Here is a 6,206-nt window from a genome sequence, read left to right as displayed (position 1 = left end):
ATTTTGAAATTTGAAGAGTCTCCTGGGCCATGATATCTTGGAAAAGTCTCCACCATATTTGATGCCCCATGCCCTGTGCTCCCTCCTCTCTCTCTCATTTCCATAGTGTTTCCCTTAATAAACATTTGCAGTCCTATCTTTCTGGGTGTCCGCTTCCTGGAGGACCAGTTCACACCCCAAAGTATACCAGGTGTGACTCCTCATACACTTTTCAAACTCAGGCAGATACTGCCTTGCTGGCCACAAAAGCAGGGTTACCCTTTGGGTAGTGTTGACTGGGAAGGGCCCAAGGGGGCCTTCTGGGATGGGGGAATATCCTGTATCCAGCCATGGGTGGAGGTTGCGCTCATTCATTCTAGAAATAGTCACTGTGTTCCTAGTGACTGCCCGTGGTGCCTTGTGAGCAGATGGACAGGAGTCCATCCCCATGAGGTGGCCAACTTCTCCTGACAGGGAATAGAAGGGGGCCCAGCAGCAGCTGTGGAGCCCGTGAGGAGCCTCACAGAAACTCAGGGTTTGTCAGAGCCCATTCCCCACTGCGCCAGCTGCCCCCCGTATCACCAACTCCAGGCGGCTCTAAGGGAAGTTGAGCTGGGTGTAGACATTTCTCCATAAGTCCTGTGCCCCCCACCATCTTCCTGTAATTTTTAAATTGTGTGATAGGCAGAGGTTGGTGGTGAGCGGCTCACTGAGCAGGACTGGAGAGGAGTAGAGAATGCAGGGGTGAGGTCGGTCAGAGGACGGGACAGGCAGAGAGAAGACGAGAGAAGGGATGAGAGAGGGAGGGGAAGAACAGAGAGGAGAAAGACAAGGAGGATAGAGAGAGAGGGATTGAAACAGAGAGAGGGAAGGGAGAGAGAGAGGAGGTAGGGGGTGAGGGGAGAGAGAGGGATGGAGATGGGAGGATGGAGTCATGGAGAGAAGTTGACTTGGGCCCAGGGGGAGAAGAGGAAAGATGGAAGAGACAAAGACAGAAGGACCCACAGTGAGAACCAAGGGAGCTGGAGGGAGGGAGATGTCCAGAGAGCTGGCCAGTCATCCACACACTGAGGGAAAGGCGGAGAAAAAAAGAGAAGAGAGGAATGGAGACAGGAAGCAAGAGAGATGGAGAGGACTGAGACAGGGAGAGGGGGCTGGAGAGAATCACAGAGAAACAGTACAATAGAGGAAGGGAAAGAGTTGTTGAGGACAGGGTCACAGAAAGAGAAAGGAAGGAGAAAGAGGCAGGCAGAGAGAAGCAGAGAAAGAGAAAGCAGGGAACAAAGGGGTGAGCCTGCAGGAGGTGGAGGTGGGCAGATGACCCAGGTGAGGGGACAGAAGAGGCAGGTAGTCCTGGGACTCAGAAGCCGAGAGAAATTCTTGCACTCCAAGGCCACGACCTCCTTGGGGCCCAGTGCAATGAAAGCCCATCACATGGGGACACACAGGCCTCCCTTGTGGCTGGGTTGCTCTGTGGAGCCTCTGGGTCTGTCCCTGAAGGAGGGACTTCCAGGGTGAAGGGCTGCCCTGTCTCAGGTTTGCCTCCTCTGTGGGGTGGGGAACCCGGAGCAGCCTCCCTCGCTGTCCTGGTCCCTGCTGCATTTCCCATCCTGGCCAGCTACGTGGTCGTCAAGTCCCATACCCGGGAACCAGGCTGAGACCCCTTGTCCAGCCTCATGTGTTCTCACCTGGCTCCAGATTCCAGCCACAGGCCTGGCAAACAGTTCACGCATGCTGGCCGTCACCAGATCCACGCATCCCTGGTGGATTCCTGCCTGTTCCCACAGGACAGCCCTTAATCAATGGAGACAGGAACGTGGAGTTAAATGCTTCCTCCTTTTTCACTGAGAGAGAGGCATGCACAATCGATGCACTTTCCTTCTTTTTTTTTTTTTTTTTCTTAAGACAGTGTCTCGCCCTGTTGCCCAGGCTGGAGTGCAGTGGTGTGATCTCAGCTGATTGCCACCTCCACCTCCTGGTCAAGCAATTCTCATACCTCAGCTCCCCAGGTAGCTGGGATTACAGGCACTCGTTGCCATGCCTGGCTAATTTTTGTATTTTTAGTAGAGACAGGGTTTCACCATATTGGTCAGGCTGGTCTCAAACTCCTGACCTCAGGTGACCTGCCTGCCTCAGCCTCTCAAGGTGCTGGAATTACAGGCATGAGCCACTGTGCCTGGCCATGATATACTTTCTAGCTGCTGTCCTAGAGATCACACTGGATTAAGCCTTAGTTGCCTTCAATGTGGTCATCTCTGCAGTATACCCTTAGCTTTTATCCCCTCCTTTACTTTCCCAGACCCTCACTCTGCTCCCTGGATTCACTTTTCCAAATAACCCTCCTGCTGCAAAGTCCTGAGCACAGGTCCTACTTTCAGCATTGGAAGGGGGGGGCAGGCTAAGACCATGAGGCCACACTGTGGGCGCCCACATCCCCGTTCCTCTGTCTATTCCCACCACAGTCACATCTTCCTGTCCCTTGGTGCTTCCTCGCCTTTCCCTGCAGTCCACCGTGAGATCCCAGGGGACGGAGCAGCCCCTTCTCTGCCCCAGTGCAGGGCTTGGCCCGAGCACATGGTCAGTCCATACTGGGGTGAAGTGGTGAATGAGTGAGTGGTTGAGTGATAATGTGTCATCAGATCTGTCTTCTCCACATGTCTCTATCTCCACCCGGAGCAAGTTTTCTCATTCACAAATGGGCATATGAGGCTGGGTGCTCCTAAATCCTGCAAAATTCAGCACTGGCACAGTTGGGGACTGATCTTCCTTGACTCCACCTCACCTTCTATATCTATAAAATGGGGTACCTTTCTCTAAGAGTAAAGAGGAGGCCTGGCATAGGGAAACAAACTCAGCTCAAGCGCCCAGAACATCCATCTTGCTCTCAAATACTTAATGCAGGGGACCATGTCTTCTGCTATAATTGGTATTGTAGCTGGTACCATTTATTAAAGGCAATTCAGTTATGAAGCTTCGTTTATTAAAACAGTGTAGTAAATGTGTATGTATGGACAGATAGATAAATGTAATAGAAGAGCAAGTCCAGATGTAGACAGAAATCCATACAGAAATAGAGAATGGGAAAAAGGAAGCATCTCAATGCAGGGTGTTCAGACACCTGGCCAATCATCTGAAAACTGAAAGAATAAAATTTGCCGGGCGCAGTGACTTATGCCTGTAATCCCAGAACTTTGAGAGGCCGAGACAGGTGGAGCACCTGAGGTCAGGAGTTTCAGACCAGCCTGACCAACAGGGTGAAACCCCATCTCTATTAAAAATATAAAAATTAAGCAGGGTGTGGTGATGGGTGCCTGTAATCCCAGCTACTTGGGAGGTTGAGTCAGAAGAATCACTTGAACCCGGGAGGCATAGGTTGCAGTGAGCCATGATTGCGTCATTGCACTACAGCCTGGGTGACAAGAGTGAAACTCCATCTCAAGTAAATAAATAAATAAATAAAATTTAGTCCTTTTCTCAAAGTAGACAGTGATATAAATTCCAAATGCATTATGATTTAATACTTAAAGAAAAATCATATGATATCATGAGGATGTACATCTGTCAAGCGTCATCAAATTATATCCTTTAAATATATGGCTTTTGTTATATGTAAATTATCTCTTGAAAGTTGGTTAGAAAACATAAAAGTATTGGAAGAATATGTGAGAAAATTCCATTCTCACCTTGAAGCGGGTGGGGTGATTGGAGTCCCTCTAACCGTGACTCAATATCCAAAAACCAGAAAATAAATTGATTACTACATTTGACTACACAAATTCAAAAAAATCTACATGGCATGAAGCACCATAAGAAAAATCAAAAGACAATTCAAAATGGACAAATATTTGTAACTCAGATCACAGGAAAAGGGCTGACCTTACAAATATCTGGAGTTCAAAAATTAGAAATACCAAACAGTCCATTAGGAAAACATGCATGGAACATGTTTTTTTGTTTTTTGGGTTTTTTTGTTTGTTTGTTTGTTTGTTTTTATGAGACAGAGTCTCACTCTGTTGCACAGCCTGGAGTGCAGTAGTGTAATCTCAGCTCACTGCAACCTCCGCCTCCCAGGTTTAAGCAATTCTCTTCCCTCAGCCTCCCAAGTAGCTGGGATTATGGACACCCGCCAGCACGCCCAGCTAATTTTTTGTATTTTTAGTAGAGACAGGCTTTCACCATGTTGGCCAGGCTAGTCTCAAACTCCTGATTTCAGGTGATCCACTTGCCTCAGCTTCCCAAAGTGCTGGGATCACAGGCATGAGAGAATCCCAGGCCCGGGTCCCATCATAAGCCCTGGTTGGATGCCAAGCCTAGGCTCAATCCCAGGCCCAGTCCCAGTTCTAGGCCCATGCCCAGGATTACTCCCAGTCCCAGCCCCAGGGCCCTTGTGGCCTCAGAGCCCCTATGCCTCTGACTTTTTGACAGACACTCAGTTATTCTCTCACTTCATGGAGCTGCTCCCACCTCTATACCCCTAGGTATTCACAATGATGTCTCAGTACCAAGAAGGGCCTGGCTCTATGGACAAAAAAGAACTCAGGGTTTCAGTACCAAGAGGAGGATGTCTCTGTGAATGAAAACCACTCAGACCCCAGGTAACTACTGGATTGGTAAGGGGCCTGTGCCTGCAAAGTCCTACAGATCCTAGTGGGCCTGGAGTGGCTGGTCTACAACACTGATAACTTTCTGCAGAAAATGCACTGCCCTTTACCCACTCTGCCATAGGTGGGTATTTGCTGTCTTCACTGTGTGGCCATCACAGGTGGCTCTGCTGTGAATGTACCTGCCTCTTATTTGAATTGAGCCTGAGCATTTCCTTGCTGGGGTTGGAACCACTGTTCACTGGGATATTTGTCATTAGTGGATGCTGCCTGAGAGCTTTGTAAAGGGCTTTTCCCAGTGCTTCTGGTGGTCAGCATCTTCCCCAACATTTAGGATTGTGAGACTTTTTAATGTTTGTCGATCCAATGACTTGTGGCTTTGTTGTGGTTGTAATATCCATTTTCCTGATGATTAAGAGGTTAAGGAATTCTCACATGTTAATTGAACCTTAGAAATTCTCAATTTGTTTACCCATTTTTCTTCATTTATTGTATGTAATCTGCCTTGGCAATTAAAGTGCTGCAAATGCCAAAAAATAAAAAATAAAAAAATAAAAAAATAAACCCACCAATTTTTCTCAAACTATTCCCAAAAATTAAAGAGGAGGGAATTCTTCCCAACTTAGACTATAAGAACAGCAGTACCCTGATACCCAAACAAGACAAGGACACACACAAAGGAAACACTACAGGCAGTATTCCTAATGAACATAGATGAAAACATTTTCAACAAAGTACTACCAAGATGAATCTAACAATGAATCAAAAAGATAATATGCCATGATCAAGTGGGATTTAGGAGTGGTTTGAGGATGAAACTGTTCCACCTCAGATCATTAGACATTAGTAAGATTCTCATAAGGAGCCGGCAACCTAGATCCCTCGAATGCAGAGTTCACAATAGGGTTCATCTCCTATGAGAATCTAATGCTGTCACTGATCTGACAGGAGGCGGAGCTCAGGCAGTAATCTCAGGGATGGGGAATGGCTGTAAACACAGACGAAGCTCCCCTCACTTGCCTGCTACTCACCTCCTACTGTGCAGCCCGATTCCTAACAGGCCACAGACCAGTCCTTGGCCAGGGTGTGGGGACCCCTGCTGTAAAGGGCTCTTACCAAGATTAGAGGGGAAGAAGGAAAGGTGGTCACCTGGAAGTCACATGGAGAGGGGGCAAGACACGAGATGCCTGGAGAAAAAGATGACTCAAGAGGACATAATCACTGAGTCTTTGAAGGACTGTCATGTGGAAGAAGAGGCAGACTTGTATGAAGTTCACAACTGTGTCCGATGAGGAGAAATTAGAGGAAGATAGATTTTGACTGTAATTTATAGTTAGAGCAAGGCATTTAGTAATAGAATGAATTGCTTCAAGATATACTGAGCTCTCCATCACTGAAAGTATGCAAACAATAATTGACTGACTGTCTGCCAAGGAGGCTGCTCATGTACGTGACTCCTACATGAGGGATCATGTGAGTCCTGCATGAAGGATGTCAACAGGTGACTCTAAGGTCCCTAAGTTGTTTGGTTTATTTTGTTTCTTTGTTGTGAGACAGGGTCTTGCTCTGTTGCCCAGAGTGGAATACAGTGGCATGATCTTCATTCACTGCAGCCTTGACCTCTGG

This window comes from Colobus angolensis, unplaced genomic scaffold (genome assembly GCF_000951035.1).
Source record: "Colobus angolensis palliatus isolate OR3802 unplaced genomic scaffold, Cang.pa_1.0 Scaffold12, whole genome shotgun sequence".
Classification (NCBI taxonomy): Eukaryota; Metazoa; Chordata; class Mammalia; order Primates; family Cercopithecidae; genus Colobus; species Colobus angolensis.
This window is presented reverse-complemented; position numbering follows the sequence as displayed.